The sequence below is a fragment of the Zea mays genome, chromosome 8, assembly GCF_902167145.1.
Source record: "Zea mays cultivar B73 chromosome 8, Zm-B73-REFERENCE-NAM-5.0, whole genome shotgun sequence".
Lineage (NCBI taxonomy): Eukaryota > Viridiplantae > Streptophyta > Magnoliopsida > Poales > Poaceae > Zea > Zea mays.
The window spans coordinates 6,973,527-6,993,196 of NC_050103.1; positions in this window are offsets into that span (position 1 = coordinate 6,973,527).

Genomic DNA, 19,670 nt, shown 5'->3' on the forward strand with positions numbered 1-19,670 from the left:
AGATATCCTAACCATGCTTACAGGTTGTCCAAGGCGCTTTATGGACTAAAGCAAGCTCCAAGGGCTTGGTATGAGCGTCTTCGCGACTTCCTCATCGAAAAGGGCTTCAAAGTCGGGACCGTCGACACAACTCTCTTCACAAAGAAACATAACGGTGATATTTTCATTTGTCAAGTATATGTTGATGATATAATCTTTGGCTCGACAAATGACTATCATTGCAAGGAATTTGGTGAGTTGATGTCGAAGGAGTTCGAGATGTCAATGATTGGTGAGCTAACATACTTCCTCGGCTTTCAAGTCAAGCAAATGAAAGATGGTAACTTTCTCTCACAAGAGAAGTACACCAAAGACTTGTTGAAAAGGTTCAACATGGAGAAGTGCAAACCAATGAAGACCCCCATGCCTACAAATGGACATCTCGACTTAGATGAGGGAGGTAACCCGGTTAATCAAACTCTCTACCGTTCTATGATTGGTAGTTTATTATACCTTACCGCATCTAGGCCCGATATTATGTTTAGTGTCTGCATGTGTGCTAGATTTCAATCTAATCCTAAGAAAGCTCATCTTCGCGCTGTTAAGAGAATTCTTAGGTATCTCAGGCACACCACAAGCGTTGGTCTGTGGTATCCCAAAGGAGCTACTTTTGATTTAATTGGCTATTCCGATTCGGATTATGCCGGTTGCAAAATTGATAGGAAAAGTACTTCTGGGGGATGCCATCTGCTTGGTAGATCACTAGTTTCATGGACATCCAAAAAGCAAAATAGTGTTGCCTTGTCAACTGCCGAAGCGGAATACATTGCCGCAGGTGCTTGTTGCACACAGATTTTATATATGAAACAAACTCTTCTGGACTATGGTGTAGTTCTAGAAAAGGTACCTTTGTTGTGTGATAATGAGAGTGCTGTTAAAATTGCTAATAATCCTGTACAACACTCTCGCACCAAGCACAATGATATCCGTCATCATTTCCTTAGAGATCATGTTGCTAAAGGAGATATCATTTTAGAAGGAGTGAGGTCGGAAGATCAATTAGCAGATATTTTCACTAAGCCACTTGATAAGACCCGCTTTTGCATGTTGAGGAATGAATTAAATATTCTTGATCTCAGAAACTTTATGTGAAATGTCAAATGGTGTTGTCACTTGCATTGCATATTTAAATTCCTTGTCTTGCATCTAGGACTTGTCTAACCTAGTTGAGATAACCGCCAACAAAGCGAGTGAAAAAGCTTAACTCGGGTCAAACCTGACAAGTCTTAGTTTTAAGCTTTTAGCACTTAAATTCTTACTTTCTATGCAATTATTGATTCTTGAAATGTGCATGAGGTACTGCACTTAGGGGGAGTATTCAAAACTCAAATCACTCATGAAAACCCCGAGTGCAAACCAAAATGCAAATTTCACCATTTGCCTATTTCCTCTAAAAATTATCTAGCCTATGGCAAAATATTTTGAAAATTTTATGAGGGTGCCAATACCTGTCCCAACAAGTGTTATTTTGTGTGATTATAAGTTGGGATTTGGTTTGGTTAGGAGTTAGATAGAAAAATTCAAAATTTTCCAAACTCCCCTCTGTCTGGGCTTACCGGACAGTCCGGTGTGCACCGGACACTGCACTGTGCAATGTCCGGTGCACCGGCAGCCGCGCGCTAAAATCCAATTTTCCTGTGCGCTGTCCGGTGGTTCACCGGACAGCTACTGTGCGCTGTCCGGTGTGCACCGGACAGGCACTGTAGACTGTCCGGTGCGCCCATATCGCGTTTTTAAAAAAGGCCTCCAGCCCGCAGAGCCGAGCCAGAGGCTCTGTTATTTCTCCCTGCCACCGGTGCTCTCTGTCCTGTGGCGACTTCCCCCCCCCCCCCCCCGCCGGCGATCTCCAGCCACCGGCGGCCACCATCTCCGGCGGTGCTCCGGTGACTTTGGGCTCCCCTCTTCTTCCCCCTCGGTGAGCAGATTTGTTTTCTCCCCTGTCTCTCTTTCTCTCTGTCTCTTAGGCAGTGCACCACCCTTTGCACCAATTCCAAATCCTTTTGAATTCTTGTCAATTCCTGTGAATCCAATTGGTGGAATGAGTTCAAGTGTCTCTATTGTGTATCCCTGCTAGCTTTTAGCTCCTTCGGGAGGGAATTCCCACCTCAAATGGCCGTTTCACCAAAACCCTAGCTCCCCGCACGCCACATGCTCGGTGAAATGCCCAAACCAGCCAAAAATGCTCCAATTGAACCCAAATTTTTAAGGCACCTTCACAACACTTCCAGTAACCTACTTGCAAAATTTCACGCCAATCCGAGATCCCAGGCTTAAATTTCACCAAAATTCTCGTTTTGAGCGATCGTTTCCGAGCCGAGTGCCCAAATCTCTGTTTCTTCGACTAAATTCAAACCAAGCACACACTTCACTCATTTTCACCTATATAAACCTATTCGTGAAGTCTCGGCTCAATTCCATATCATTTCGTGCCTCATTTCGAATTCCAAACCTCCTATGTCTCTATTTATCTGTCAAACGTCGCTTTTACGTCTTTTGACTTCTTGAACGTCCCGTCTCGTGCCATATCTCTCTGTGTATGTATTTATTCACATTTCATATGCTTATGACTATGTGACTAATACGTGCTCACCTCTTCTGTCATTTCAGTGACCTTGTGTGACCGTGTGCCGTCTCCCGTCCTGCCTGGATCGTCACCTCTCGTGTGAGCTTTCCAGGTAGCCATCTCACTCTTTGCTAAATCTATCGGTCTCTTTTGCTCTGTGCTTAGTCACTCTCTCTAATTTGCAGACATCAGATCAGGATGCCGCGCACGAAGAATGTGTCGGCGTCAGGGGGTGGCGATGATGAGGACCCTCGTCGCCCATTCAGGCAGGTCAAGGGCAAGACTGTGTATTTGGAGCAGCAAGAAGGCCGCAAGAAGCGGCGTACAGACAGAGAAGCCCGTGCAGCGGCAGCAGCTGCAGCAGCCGCTGCGCAGGCCGCACTTGGAGATCAGCCGCATGTTCCATCCGATCAGATTGCATTCCGTGCTCGTCGTCTCACCTCCCGGCCTCGCTCCTCCACTCACACCTCCGCTTCCACTCCACCACCCACTCTGCCTGCTCCCGTCACTCCTATTGCTCCATCCACCTCCACAGCCATACCCACTCCCTCCTCTACGCCAGCTTCCACTGCTTCCCCTGCTCCCGCTCCCGCTTCAGCTCCTCCTGTCCCTCCACCTCGTTTCCGGGAGCGTGATGAGACTGAGGTCCGTCCTCTGGTTTCGGATCCTCGTCTGTTTGATCTTCAGCGTGCTACTGCAGCACGGGTACGTCGGTTCAGGTACGTACCCGTGGAGTCTTGGCTACCAGCTCAGAGAGACCCAGCCGCAGGTGTTCTTTTCAGCACACGGATTCAGGAGTCATTCTTCAGAGCTCAGATGTCTGCTCAGATAGCGCTGCGAGTGCACCGCCTTTTGGATCTTCCAGCTTTTCTGCTTGCAGCCGGTGCTGAGTCTGAGGCGCATCTCACCTATCTGCCTGGCCTCCTGACCCTTCTGACTATCAGCGGCAGATACGTTGAGGAGTGGGTCCGCGTCTTCTACGCCTCTGTTTGGATTGACCCGGATCATCACTGGATGAGGTTCCGCTTTGAGCGCGAGGATGTCACGATCACTGCCAGTCAGATCCGACAGCTATTTGGATTCCCTGAGTCGACGACTCGCCTTCACAGCCTCTGCTACGGCTCTTCTGACCCTCCTCGTCGCCCTCACGGCGGTGTGGCTCCAGGGACAGCTCACGTCGCGGCTCTATTCCGCCCGCCTTTCACAGATGGGTCGCGACGTTCTCCAGCAGACTTTACTACAGCAGCGAAGTACTTCTATGAGCTCATCAGACGGACACTCCTGCCGAGGATGGGATACAGGGAGGCTACCACTCATATTCAGCTTTGGCTCCTTGGTGCCCTGGTATCCCACTCTGAGTTTGATGTTGTGGACTTTCTGATCTGTGAGATCGAGGACACCGTTCTGGATGGGATTCGTGCTCGTCGGCAGCTACCTTATGCTCACTACTTGTGCCACATCTTTGTGCAGCTGATTCAGCCACCTCGATTTCAGAGCACTCTTGAGGCCTCACGCCTTGTATTTGGATCTTACCGTCCTGCTCCTGAGATTCCAGTGCCAGCTTCTGCTTCTGTGTTTGACACTCAGGCCGAGGATGCAGCTCTTCGACAGTTTGACACTCAGGGTATAGCCGCTGATGATGATGATGATGATGATGATTTTGGGGTTCCTCCTCCGCCTCCGCCTCCGCCTCCTATGCCTCCACGCTCACATGATCATGAGGCTGGGAGTTCTCATGCTGCCCCTGCTCCTCCTCCGGCTATGGACCCTGCTCTTGCGGCGATTCTGGCCAACCTGGCAGCCGAGCAGGCCCGGTTATCCGAGACGATGCTCTCGATGTTTCAGAGCATGCAGGACAGGCAGGATGCACTTCAGCAGCAGCTCATTCAGGATAGGGCAGAGAATAGGGCATTCATGGCTCTCATGCTTCAGCATTCTGGTATCTCAGCTCCTCCGGTTCAGTCTGCTCCGCCTCCTCCGCTTCACGCTCCAGTGGTGCCTTCGATTTTGTCTGGACCCCCTGTTGGTACCTCTCCGCTCCGGCCGGTCACTTTGGCGTTCACCTCTCCGGTTCTCAGCTCTGTCTGTCCGCAGCCGCCAGTGCCACCAGCATCTGCTGTTACCACTACCGCTGTGGCAGTATCTGTGACCGCTTCTGCTCCGGTAGCTCCTGCAGCGCGGCCTCAGTCCGAGTCAGTACCAACTCCAGCTTCTACCGCAGATCCTGGATCCGAGACTGACTCTGACCCTCCGTCGGCGTTCGCTCTGCTACCTCGACCTCGACCGGATGCGCCCCCGCCGCCTCCTCCTACTTCAGGCGTTTAGGTTCAGGTCCCTTTTGGTGTTTGACGCCAAAGGGGGAGAGATATGAGTTGTGAGAGCTAGGGGGAGTTAGAGAGTTAGTAGAGAGTCAGAGTCATTTTGATGTAATATATGTGCCTGCTACTCTCTGTACTAGCTTGATGTTTTTGGCTCACAAACTCGTCATATACTCTCGTCGCGTATGATTGACTGTGTGTATTATGTTTTCACCTTATATCATATCACCAGTCTTCTAGCTCTTGTTTCATTAATTTACCTTCTCTTTTATATGAACAAGAATCTTATGATGTGTATGCGCTCACTCTTATTATTATGGTACACATTCTTTCTGTCAAAGATTACTGAGTATAACTAACCATTCTTTCTATTGACAGAATCTTCAAAACAAACTACTCTCACAAAACTTGTAGGGTTGTCATCAATCACCAAAAAGGGGGAGATTGAAAGCATCTAGGCCCCTGGTTGGTTTTAGTGATTAATGACAACGTAATATTATATGTGACTAACGTGTGTTTTGCAGAGACAAATGGTAAGTTAGGTCGCATGACAGGTAGAAGTACTACAACGGTGAAAACAATCCCGGAAATAAGAACTCGAAGCGACGGCTAAAACGACGGAACAAAAGGTGAAGGTCTACGGAGTCCGAGTGTCAAGGAGATGTGGACACTCGCGATTTAGTTAGGTCTTTTATTCTCTTTTAGCCGTACTATAAAGAGGGGTTGTCGATGAGTAGTTTGACCAAGAGAGTTCTAGTGTAGTGTTGGTGCACAATCACACTCATATACAGTGCTAGGTGTCACTCTAGAACTCACACACAAGTTAGAGCGAAAACCGATTTGAAAATCAGCTGGAAAACAAGACTTAGTGCTTAGGGGCACCGGACTGTCCGGTGCACCCTCTGCCAGGTGGGGCCAGGCTGGTCCACGGCAGTGTCTTCCCTTCGCAGAAACCCGAGAGCGCAGTGTTTAGAGTTGAATTTTAGTGGCACACCGGACACCGCACCGGACTGTCCGGTGTGCACCGGACAGTGGACTGTTCACTGTCCGGTGCGCCATGAGTCCAACGGCTCCCTGTCAGAACTAGCCGTTGGAAGTGACCGTTGGCGCACCGGTGGCGCACCGTTGGCGCACAGGTGGCGCACCGGACTGTCCGGTGCGCCATCGCGCAGTAAATTCCCTGTAACGGCTAGTTGGTGGGTGAGGGCTATTTATACCCCCTCCACCCACTATATTCAATGTCTTGCACTCCACATTTATTCCAGCACATTGGTAGAACATTGCAAGCACCAAAAGCTTAGTGAGGAAATTAGAGAATCATAATCCGCGCTTGTTCCTCATAAGCGCTAGTGAGAGCCACCTAGAGCACACACCACTCGCATTAGGCTTCTCTTGGTCAAGCGAAAGTCTTCGGCTTGTTACTCTTGGTGATCGGCATCACCTAGACGGCTTGGTGGCATTGGGAGCTCGGTGATCACCGTGAAGATCTTGTTGGTGACCCGACTCAAGTTTGTAAGCGGTCTCGAGGGATCCACCGCGCCGGAGTGGCAAAGGATCATCTCGTAGTGAGCACTTGGTTCTTGCGAGGACCAAGGGGGAGCAATACCCTTGCGCGGGTGCTCCAACGAGGACTAGTGGAGAGTGCCGACTCTTCGATACCTCGGGAAAAATTGGAGGAGTCTTCTAAACTTTGCTTTACATTCCGCACTTAATTCAAGCTCTTTACTTTGTGTATTTGTTTAGCAAGTATTTGAAGCATTGTCTTAGCTTTGATACATTTCTAGTATTATTTTCTTAGTGCTAGTTGTTGGGGTGAAGTTGGGCTCTTGTTTAGCTCTTGCTTAGGTTTTAATTAGTGTTGATTTTTAGAAAAGCCCAATTCACCCCCCCTCTTGGGCATCGTGATCCTTTCAGACCCCTTAATTTTGAACGAGGTGTAGGCCTTTAGGTACCAGGTCCGGAAAGTACTAAGTTAGTTATTCTGGGGCAGTGGAAGCTGTAGGCTTACGGTACGGGACCAGGCTAAGCGGCTACCCACTACTCAGCTCCGGACCACCCCTGAGAATGTGGACTTTTACTTTAGACCAGGTGTCTATCAACCTGTGCCTTGTTCGGTAATAAGTGGGGACAAAAACTAAGTGGCAATGCTAGTTATATAATCCAAATTTCATGGTAACAACAAAGCTAAGAATCTCGAGAGGGGGCAGAAGGAGAAACATACCTCGACTAAGGGTATGATGACAGAGTTGATTCACTAGGACTGCACCGAGAGCAAAACTGAAAGGGAAATGTGCCCTTGGGGCATTTCTTTTTTGGTGATTAAATGCTCAACACATTACTATGGACTAACATATTTTCCTATGAGCATGAGCACATGTAGTTGTAAAGCAAATTGAGAAAAGACACTTTTAGGCTTGAAAATGGACATACTACAAGTCTATATGGTTCCAAGTGAAAAAAGTATGTTTCTAGCACTTAGTCAATTGTTTTAGGTACAAATCATGTTTGTATAAGTGCTGGGGACTATATGAAGTCGAGCCAAAAGGAGCAAACGGAAGTTGGCATGAAAAAGAAGCATCCGGGCTAGTTTGTGTAGCACTGGAAGGTTCGGTGCCACCCACCGGACAGTCTGGTGACTGTCCGGCCGAACGGGTCGCTCTCGGGAAAAGGCAAGCTCCCTCGGCTATAATTCACTGGACGGTCCGCGTGGAGTGCCAGGTAGTTTGGTGTGTGAAGACATCCAATGGCTACCTGACACGTCAGCCACCGCCAACGGTCAGGAGGCACACTGCACAGTCCGGTGCCCACTCGAAGAAGAAAGTAGCCAATCAGGATCTTAAGACTCAATAGAAGACACAAAGGAATAATATTCACAAAAATGAGCAATTCAAGAGCGAGTGGTTACCCTATTGTGAATATCACCAAGGATGGAGTCGATGGGGTGGTTTCTTTGAATTGCTTGGTGGACTCTTGGGTGTGGTGGCCTTGGAGCCTGAATCTCTTGATCATCTTCCTTGCCTTGCCCCTCTTGATCTCCCCCTTGATCCATGCTACTCTTGAGCTTGCTCTTTGCTGTGAACTTGATCTTCATTAGGTTGAGCTTGCTCTTCATATTGAGTTGGTGGAGATGCTTGTATGGAGGATGATGATTGATCTTGCACTTATGGAGGTTCCTCGGGAACTTATGGGCACACATCCCCAATAGACATGTTCCTTTGCGTAATGCTTGGGGCCTTCTCATCATCTAGCTCATCAATATCAACTTGCTCTACTTGAGAGCCATTAGTCTCATCAAAAACGTCACAAGAAACTTCAACTAAACCTGAGGTTTTGTTGAAGACTCTATACACCCTTGTGTTTGAGTCATAACCAAGCAAAAAGCCTTCTACTGATTTAGGAGCAAATTTGGAATTTCTACTCCCAAAACTCAAAAGTAAGAAATATTGGGATTTTTACCAGTGAAGAGTTCATAAGATGTCCTCTTAAGGATTTGGTGAAGGTATAGTCTGTTGATGGCGTAGCAAGCGGTATTGATTGCCTCTGCCCAAAACTTATTCAAAGTATTGTACTCCTCAAGCATGGTCCTCGCCAAATCCATTAGAGTTCTGTTTTTCCTCTCTACAACACCATTTTGTTGAGGTGTGTAGGGAGAATAGATAACCAAACCAAAATATTTTAGTTAATATGGTTTGGTTTTTATTTTTTCAACATGTATTACGGTTCTTATTTTTTAAAACCTAAGATTTAAAAAAACCATAGTAACCGAACCGAATTAACCTAATAACCGAATGTCCACCTCTATATATCAGGAAGGCCCAACTACAAGGAGAAGAATGTGTGGATAGGACCCCTACCACGTGGCTATGTGGGGGTCCCCTGCCACGTACAAGGCAACCAAACTCTTGTTGTAGCTCTGCTAATCCGTTTGTGGGGTTTGATGGTGACACATGTCGCAAATGACCCTCGTCTCTAATGAGGTCTAGATGTGCCACGTGTACATGGGCTCCCACCAGAGCCAACTCTCCACCGAGCACACTGGGGTTCGAGTGTGCCACATGCCCCCGAGACCCCCAGTGCACTAGGTGGGCTCCGGTCATGCAACGTGTCTGGGCCGTCCACACCAAGATTGGTCAATGAGTTGGTAGAGTCAGAGAGTGGTTGTGCTTGTGCAATGAGACATACTTGATCAGGCCTATATGTGTACATTTGTGCCAGGTCTGATAGGCTGGCCCAAGGCATGAGAAAAAACACGGCCTAGGCATGACACGACCCGATATATTGGTCCAGATTTGGGCCGAGGTCATGGCCCACAGGTGGGCACGAGCACGACCCGTTTAAGGCAGGCACGAAATAGCCCATATATTCATTGAAACCACACTTCATTTCACACTTTCATGTACTTGATAAAGAACACAAAGCTAAAGATGATGCTAGTTAGATGTTTTTTTGCAATTTTTAATTAGAGTATGCGATGTAAATTTACTTTTGTTATGAACATTAGACAATGAACTGAACCTACGAACTCTGTATGGAGCTGGTTATACTCTTTTTCCTTCTAACAAATGGTTTTACAACAAGAGATGATGCTTGTCAGTGTTTGGACTAAGGGTCCTAACCAACTAGTAAATAATGTCGTGTTGCCAGAGTCTAGATGGTGTGCGAGTTGATACAAGCAATTTATTCTAGTTCTGACAATGCAAAACCCTACTTCCAGCAGAGGGGGATGAGGCTTATATTCTCGCACCGAGGTGCCTGCAGTAGGGATTACAAGCATGGAGGGAGAGGGGAAGTCCCCAACTCCCTAGAACTGATTGAGGCAAATGCCAATATCAAAGACTGAGTGGAGAACCGAGTGTTCGTCTGTGGTGTCGAGCGTGTCCACCAAGTCGGTCGTGAACTGCTAGGGGTTGTCAGTTGTCTCGGAGATGATCGCGCACCATGGGCGCCCTCTCTCTGGTAGGCACAGGGTGCATCGAGGCTTCCCTCTCGAAGCGAGAGGCCCCCACTTGATGACTTGAGGTGGGTTCTCGGAGCCGAGAGGCAGAGCTCTGAGTCTGCTGGATCGCGGCGCATTCCAGAAGCCCCTGAAGTTCGCCATGGTGCAGCGTCCCTCGGTGGTGGAGGGTTCCGGCATGGTGTAGAGCAAGAGTGCTGCCGCTACAAGGCTTTGACTGGCTCGGTTGAGGACGAGGGGTGTGACGACGTTGGCGTCTTCCTCGATGCGACCTTGAATTTCACGTGCCTTCGCTTGCGCGCCTCCGTCGAGGGCTTTGCTAGTGGCCTCCCTCTCCAGAGCTTGTCGTAGCTGCTGCAGTCGTTGCTGCTCCTCCCTGAGCTTGTTGTGTAGCTCTTGGAGTTGCTCGAGGTGAGCCACGTGGCTCCCAGGAGGAGTCTGGGCCCCGCTTGGTTCCACCACTTCCTGAACGCGTGGTGGAGGTCGGTCACCTTCCCGTGGCATGCCGAGGTGATCTCCTTCCTCGGGGATCTCTGAGTCGATGTGGAGGCATTCCTGGGTCGGGTCATAGCCTTCACCACCAGTGCTATAACCCTCCGAGCTTTCATAGAGCATTTTGTCGCACACATACAGAAACTGTAGCATGTACTTAGGATTTCACAACCCGGAGAAGTCTAGGGCGAAGCTCGGACCGTCTTCTTCCTTGGAGTCCAAGCACCCCGAGGGAAAAGGAAGCCTAATATACATTCTGGTGGCGGAGCTGGTGTCGAAACTTGGTTGAAAGGGGATGGGGTTGAACACGGACGATTCTCCCCCGACCCTCGTCACGTCTCTCCAAGGAGCGACCGACTCCTCCCGACCCACGGGTGGGAGGACCGGTGCGGCTGGTACCACTCGCTCAACGGCGTGGGGAACTGGCGTTTCCCACACCGAAGGAGGTGGTGCCAGAAAAGTTGGCGCAAGCGTCACTGGTGGCGCTCTGGGTGCAATGCTGGTGTTGGCTAGGTCCCTCGAGAGGGAGTCTAGCTCCGCCAGGACACGGAGTTCCATGAGTGGCATGATCACGGTTGCCCCGTCTCTGCCTCCTATGACAAGAATGGCGGCGACGGGAGCTAGGGCACTCGAGAAGGATAGGCGGGGGGATTATCATGTCGTACTCAATGTCGAGTGACAAGAACTCCAGGCTCCCGAACCTGATCACCGTCCCAAGCCTGAGTGGATGATGAAAGACTGCCATCTAGAGTCTTGGCGGGAACTAGAAGTGTTTCACGTGACAAGCCTCTACCTGGCGCGCCAACTGTCGGTGTTCGGACTAAGGGTCCTAACCAACTAGTAAATAATGCCGTGTGGCTAGATTCTAGATTGTGTGTGAGTTGACACAAGCAATTTATCCTAGTTCGAGCAATGCAAAGCCCTACTTCTAGCAAAGGGGGCATGAGGCTTATATTACTCGCACCGAGGTGCCTGCAGTAGGGATTACAAGCACGGCGGTAGAGGGGAAGTCTCCAAGTCCCTAGAACTGATTGAGGCAAGTTCCAATATCAAAGACCGAGTGGAGAACTGAGTGTTCGTTTGTGTGTCCTGCTTGTCTCTCCCCCTGGAAGAACTCTACTACCCTATTTATACACGAAGGGGATGTCCGCAGAAGCCTGGTGTCGTTGTATTCAAAGGAGAGATGCCTCGGTGCCCTACGAGACGACGTGACGGTGCACTGCATTGTTGACTTGTGCCTCTTGGTTTCATGCTGAGAGCCGAGGCAGAGACCAAGTGGTTGTTCGTACGTCTGAGCCTCGGGGGACAGGCTGCCCATACCGTAGTTGTTGTAACGGCGCCGGGGTATGGGCTAAAGGCCTGCTTACGGGGTGCGTCAATGTCCTTGCACGGGATGACGTCGTGATTCCCTATTGTGTTTATCGAGATCAGAGCCCTGCTCGGGCGAGGCGAAAGTCTTCCCGAGGTGTTGGATGAGCCATCCCTTGACGTGTGCCACAATCGGCGGAGTGGCCGCCCGCAGGATTCATGGCAGAGTAGGTGGCCGAGGCCGAGCTCGGGCGAGGCGAAGAAATCGCCCGAGGGCCGGACTCAATGTCGGTCGAGGCGGAGATTTTTTGATATCCTGGCCCCTGGGATGGTGATTTCCTGGCCCAAGACTTAATAGAATTAATAGAGTATCCATACCAACAAGGTGCATCTTCTTTTTCGGAAGCCTATCTCGAAAGAACCTCCAAGTTAAGTGTGCTTGGCTTGGAGCAATTTGGGATGGGTGACCGACCGGAAAGTTTTCTCGGGTGCGCATGAGTGAGGACAAAGTGTGCACAAAAGACCCGTGTTGGTCTGTGGGGACAATATATGATCTTAGAGAGCTGCCAGGAGTAAGTACCGCCGGTCCAGGGATTGGACGGGGTGTTACAAGTGGTATCAGAGCCGACCCTCGAGGTTTCATGGGCGTGTGTGGGCTAGAGGGTTCGGGTATATGGCGCATAGCGCATGTGGGCCCAGAGTGGTCACATGGCATGGCATATGACGACACTAGACACACAGACGTGGCTAAGAGGGGAGGTTCCTGGATTGGGGTTGACCGACGAGGACGTCGGTCTTCTAAGGGGGTGGATTGTGATATCCTGGCCCCTGGGATGGTCATTTCCTGGCCCAAGGCTTAATAGAATTAATAGAGTATCCATACCAACAAGGTGCATCTTCTTTTTCGGAAGCCTATCTCGAAAGAACCTCCAAGTTAAGCGTGCTTGGCTTGGAGCAATTTAGGATGGGTGACCGACCGGGAAGTTTTCTCGGGTGCGCATGAGTTAGGACAAAGTGTGCACAAAAGACCTGTGTTGGTCTGTGGGGACAATATATGATCCTAGAGAGCTGCCAGGAGTAAGTACCGCCGGTCCAGGGATTGGACAGGGTGTTACAGATTTGCGCCCGAGGACCGGTCCGCTTTGCCTGTCGTATTAGATCTCCCATCGGGGGATGGCAGGCGGCGTGCACGTACTGTAGCGGTGACGTAATCATATTGTTGCTCCCAGATATGACTGCTGTCTTGTTAGCCATTGTTCTCCTACTGACGCGACGTGGGGTAGGTATGTGCATTAAATGCGAGTGTTCCCTTCCTGTTTTCGGGCGATTTTGTCTTATCTGTTGGGGATCAGCTCGGGCGAGACGGACGGAACGGTGGCGACCTCGGGCGAGGCGGAGTTCTGCCCGAGGTGGGAGACTCTCGGAGAGAAGCCTCGGTTTAAGAGGTACCTCAGATGTTTCCCCTCGGGGGTTTCGTCCTTACTTCTCTGAGTGCGCTCTTTGGAGAATAATTCGGGTATCCCTAATTATCACCATCGACAATGCTAGTCATTGCATAGCTCTAGTAACTTAATAGAAATATTAAGTTTTATTTTGGTCAAATTTATTTGAATTATCTTTTATTTTTTGAATTTCGGGCTCTGATGTGAATTTCGGGCCATGGTGTGAATTTCGGGCCAAAAATTGAATTTCAACCCAAAAATTGAATTTTGGGTCACCCGAAATGAGCCTGACATGTTTAAGCAATTATGTGCCAGGCCATGGGCCGAGGGCTAGGCCTATGGGCCAGCCTAGCATGACTGGAAATAAAATATGGGTCGAGCCGACCCGAAATTCAAACGGGGTGGACCTTTTTAGGCTTGGGCCAGGTTGGCCGAACCGGGCGACCTGAATGTACACCTATAATCGAGCCCACGCCATGCGCCACACCGATCATTAGGCCTGGACCATACTGAGTGTGACAATAGTGTGCCAATGTGGCACATACATGAACGACGTCCACCATGCTTGGAGATGACTTCCACCATCCATGGTGTATGAGTGACTTTGACTGCCCACGACATGCTACCAACGTTGCCACAAAATTGTGGATGGACGCTTACACCTTCAGGCTGCTAGGTCGGTACCACATGATGTGCAACCCCTTCTCGCTTAGACTATGAAAGGGAGAGGGACTCCTAAGGGGATACCCAACTCAAGCCGCACACATCTGGTCGTAGCTCGGACATGTTTTTCGGCTTTGAAGTAATAAAACCAGCAACCAAGATGACATAGGTATTAGTACGCTTTGGCGATCCGAATCTCTCTAAATCTAGTGTCTCTCTTGCATCATACACTCTCTCGCATTGCATTCTCTCTCGTTAACTTGGAGTACACCAAGTCCCATGGAGGTCTTGAATTCACGGTAACTACCTAATCCTCCGTAGAGCCTAAAAGGGATGCATCATGTACCCTCACTTATGTCTGTCGTTAGTGTACAGAGAACATTTAAAGCAAGAACGAGTGCTACCTGTAATTACACAAGATGTGTGAGAATACAAAGTAGATGGCAATAATGAAACAAAGGATGAGTTTAAGTCTTTGTTAACTGAACTTAATAAAGTTACTTTGAATCACATGAATAACAAGAAGGAAACAATCTATTGTACTTTTGGCATTATAATACCTTTAGAGGCTCTCTCTGGGAATGATGTTACAAGTGCAAGGTTACAAATAGCTTATTCGATAACATTGGTATTTGTTGGTACCCTCAAACAGGGGTACCCCTTACTATAGTGAGAAGGCACAGTGCCCACACAGCTATCTCTAGTCGCGTGGTAAACAGCACCCGACCCCACCGCGTGGACGGCTTCGGGGCCGCCATGTGGCCGGAAAAGATGATACACTCCAAGGTATCAACGGTGGGTCCGGACCCCAATGGGAAAATGTTGGATCCCTACATATACGGACCGGACCTCCAGACAGGGTCCAGGACCTCCACGGGTACAGACCGGACCCCCGGGACGGGTCCCAGATCTCTCTGTGTGGGTCCGGGCCACTCTCAGCAGGGTCCCGGGATTCTGGGACAAAGAATACCCGGACCTTGTTGAAGACCAGGCGGGGTCCGGAGCCGACACGTGTCCGGGCCATGCGGTGTACGCTTCTGCTCCCCGCTCAGGCGGAGACTCGATGCTGCCATGTGGCCCACTGCCCGTGACGTAAGCCAGCGGGCGGAGGCTGATGTAAGACCTCTGGGCCGCGCGGCCTCTGCATTTATTGCGGATAAGCCGCGCCGCCTGTCCACTCCACTGGCAGGCGATGTGTCACCTCAACATTTAATGTGCCCTGTCCACTCCGCTGCAGGATGGCGACCGGGCCATCCTACATGCGGTGTGCCTGTCTATTCCGTTGGCAGGCAGTACGCCCATGCTGCGGCATACACTATGCTCATCATCACTCGCGCGTTACCAAGAAGGCAGCGCGGCATATCTGCACTATAGGCGCTACGGACATTATGGCGCTCGGAGATCTTCTGGGCGACACGTGCATTGGATACTTCTATATGTATTCCCTCTGTTTTGACCCTGGGCCCATATGTCGGGGCCCAGCACCCTTGTATGTGCCCCCCTTGAGCTATAAAAGGGAGGGCACGCAGCGTTACAAGGCAGACACACTTAGACCCAACTTAGGCTCAAGCTCACTTAGACTCTCACACTCACAAGGTCATACAAGCTCTCAAGCTCAATACATCACAGAGTGAAGTATGGTATTACGCTCCGGCGGCCCGAATCACTCTAAATCCTTGTGTGTTCTTGTGTTGTTTCTGTTTCTACCTAACAGGCGAAACGCTTAGGCCTCTCCTCATTTTAGGATTTAGTGCGGGTGCATTTCGCCACTCGGCCGGAGAATTTCTTTCTGATAGTATTGTTTATCTATTTATAGAGCCTGACCAATATACGTCTCATCTAAAACTACAATCGAATCCTTATACATAGTTGCCTTTCATAGTTAGGAGAACACAGTTTAATCACTTTACATCTTGACGTGTCGTGCATGACTCTATCTTTCTCTAATAATAATGTTCTTTGGCTGCCTTTGCTGTGATCATTGTCGTGCGAAATAGCTGAATGATAATCCTGGTTAGCTGTGCGGCAGAGACCTTCTCCTCAACACTAATTTTATCACCAGATATTTTTTGTTTGGCATGTATAATTAATGAATATTTAAACTAATAATAGTTTTATATGTTGAATCGGACGTGCTTACGAGTAGTATGTGGTAACCCATCGGGTGATATCATCCACGTGAATACCCGTCATCGTTTGGTTTCATTAGTCTTAGAACTAAAGTTTAGTCTAGTCACTATCTTGTTTGGTTGTAGAGACTAAACAGATTATAAATACATTAAATACAACAAATAAAGACTAAAACTAAAATACTCATATTCTTATTTAACACCAGTTTTCTAAGCAAGGGTAATTGGAGTAAATGTTGTCTTTTAGTCCTTTTTAGCACACATGTGAGATACTAGAGACTAAAGTCAATTAGTTTCTACTTTAGTTCTTCCGTTTGGCAAAATAGAGACTAAACGGGACTAAAAATTAAGGATTAAGAGAGTGTTTGGTTACATGGGCTAATTTTTAGTCCCTATAATGTAGTCCATTTTAGTCTCTAATTTACCAAACATAATCTCTACTACTAATTATGTATGTATTGTAGGCGTGCACACCCATCCGGTTCTGCCCCGCGCCCCGCGCCCGTCTCTGCGAAGCCGCCCGCGTCTCCACCCGATACCCTGACCAACCCCAGCCTCCACCGCCGCCGCGCTCGCGCTCCCCCGCGACAGCCGCCATGCGCCCTATCTTCGCCGTGCCTGCGCCTCCTCCCCCGCCCGCCAACCTCCCTCTACGCGCCTGCCTCCTCCTCGGCCGGATCCCGCCGCCAGCGCCTGACCCACCCCAGCCTCCACCGCCGCCGCGCTCACGCTCCCCCGCCATGCGCCCTATCTTCGTCGTGCCTGCGCCTCCTCCCCCGCCGGCCAACCTCCCTCTACACGCCTGCCTCCTCCTCGGCCGGATCCCGCCGCCAGCGCCTGACCCACCCCAGCCTCCACTGCCGCCGCGCTCGCGCTCCCCCGCGACAGCCGCCATGCGCCCTATCTTCGCCGTGCCTGCGCCTCCTCCCCCGCCCGCCAACCTCCCTCTACGCGCCTGCCTCCTCCTCGGCCGGATCCCGCCGCCAGCGCCTGATATGGAACCCTAGCCGCCGATGAAACCCTAGCCGGCCCTAGCCGCCGTCTTGGACCACCTCAAGCCCCACACCGTCGGCACCTTCCTCCCCCCCTCGCCGCGCCGGCCCTCAATCTGCGTCCGCGACAGGTACCCCTCTGCCCTGGATCGTCGTCCCCGCCCTCGATCCGCGTCCGCGTCCACGTTGTGGCGTCTGCAGTCTCCATGGAAGGTGAGTCCGCGTGTGGATTGTGTACCCCTCTGCCCCGGATCGTGCTCGACCCTGCCATGGCCGCCGTCGCCATCCATGGTCGCGTTGGCGTCGGCCTCCGATGAAACCCTAGCCGCCGTCTTGTACCACCTCAAGCCCCACACCGTCGACACCTTCCTCCCCCCTCGCCGCGCCGGCCCTCAATCTGCGTCCGCGACAGGTACCCCTCTGCCCTGGATCGTCGCCCCCGCCCTCGATCCGCGTCCGCATCCGCATCCGCGTTATGGCGTCTGCAGTCTCCATGGAAGGTGAGTCCGTGCGTGGATTGTGTACCCCTCTGCCCCGGATCGTGCTCGACCCTGCGATGGCCGCCGTCGCCATCCATGGCCGCGTTGTGGCGTCTGCATTGGACTCCGCCTCGCCACCATCCATGGCCGTCGTCGTGGGGCTCTGCTCATCGAGCTCTAGGTACTCCGTGACAATAATGCTTGCTGGTGTGATCGATGGAGAGGCACTTGATCCTACGACAACTTTGGCCTGGCATTTTTTTTCATGGGTTAGTTTTGCTCATTTAGATCCGCTTGCTATATATTTTGCGCATTCGTTACTTCTGGTAAGTGTAAATAGGTCGATGATGGGCACCAGTGAAAATCCTCTGCTATGCCCTCAAGGTAGCCCTCTTCCTCGATAGGTAATTTGGTGTCATGGCTTCGCCCCTCTTCTTCTCTTCTCCTGCATTGATCGAGGTCGCTAATGTGCAATGGCCCCATTCTGTAGGGTGCTTGTCATGCCTGCAAAGATCTGCCTTAGTTCAGTGCACAATACAAAGGGGGTCCTTCATTCAAGCAATTGCACATTGTTTTTTGTCGAGTCAAAAAAAATCCTAATAATACTTAAACTCCGCGTCTTTGCAGGTGGGAAAGGGTTCTTGTGCAATGGAATCGTTATATGATATCAACCTCATATCAAGAATTGTACTTGTTTTTTGGATAATCCATGATCATGGTACAAGATAATATCAAGGAGTACAAAACTCGGTGAGGCTGGCTTGGTGGTGCATGTGCAAGGGGTTAGCAGAGCTGACCTCAAACAAAATTTGAATTATTGTGGTGCTCTCCTCATAAACCGCACAGTAAGTCCTCCTGCTTGGTAAGGAATAAGGATGCTTGTTCCTTGAGAGTCTATACATGCTACCTACACCCAAAGAAATAGCTTAATTTTATAGCAATGGTTAATCATTTCTATCATGTAATGCATTGAATTCGGGTATAAACTTTAATCATCATTACAGTTCAGGTTTATGGAGTGCAAGGACCAAACCAAGCATAGTTCTGTGATGTTGCCATACACTTTTCTGCCAACAATGGCAACAAGGAAACCGAGGGATGCAGCAAACAAGGTATATTGTTAAGAGATTTACTTACTATTTTATTTTATCATCGATTGAAATGAAAGTGATAACCAAACCACAGAAAAATAATCATTTCCTAGCATTATCTTGCTTACTTGCTTAGCTCAAAACTCTATTCTTGACATTTATTCTATTAACTTGTCATTAGCTATCTTGTGGAATTTATGTCTTGTCCATGGTCTGGGGATTAAATTTGTTCTTGTTCCAGGAACACATGTTCAAATTGATAAGCTGTTGTCAGAAGGAGATTAGTTCTATGCAACACCCTCATGGGGCACCTTCACAATTCATCCTTAAGCAAGCACACTATTTGCACCTGCTTGTGCTCATAAAAATCAACCAGATTTTAAAATAAACCAGTATATATGACATCTACTAATCATATAAAACATATTACAAGAAAGTTAGAGAATTGTGTAGCTATTGTGGCATATAATTTTCTTAGACATTTGGCCCTTAGAGCTCCAGGAGATATATTTGATATGCTTGCAGACTGTCACAGGAATTCCATGGGCATTCTTAACAGAGCTCCAAGACATATATTACCCTGCTGCTAATCATGGTATGCACCCTTGAAATTGGCGATTTCATTAGCTGTTTGAACTTGACATTTTTGTTATAACAACTTTTTTCTTAAATCACACTAATATATTTCTTTTAGGTCCAAGTCAACAAGAGTGACTACGACAATGTGAAGGTTTTCCTCTACCTCAAAGTGAATAGGAAAGCAATCTGGGATCTTCGAAGCAATCGTCAAGTACAATGACATCCTCCCGTGCGAAATTCAATTTGCCCAATCCTAATCTCTTCTATATAGAATCACAGATCGCAGCGATGGAGCCGGATCCGGTCGCCGCTGGGGCATCCTCCTCGCCGCCGCCTTCACCAGCGCCGGCCACGTCCCCGCCGTGGCAAACGCGAGGTACTGTTTCTTAGTTCTCAGGCTAGGAGTAGGGTTTCTTTATTATTGGGGTGTACTCAGCTGGCGTGGTGTGCATCTTTGCCTCAAACGACCTGACATTTGCTTGCTAGATGACGATGAGCCAGGAGCGGTGGATTGCGCGGATACCGGAGGAGACCTGAATCTCGCGCCGCCGCCGTCGCCTCAGCAGGCTACAGGTTCGTTCTCTTGCAGCAGATGGCCAGTAGGGTTTGCTGCGTCCGTCT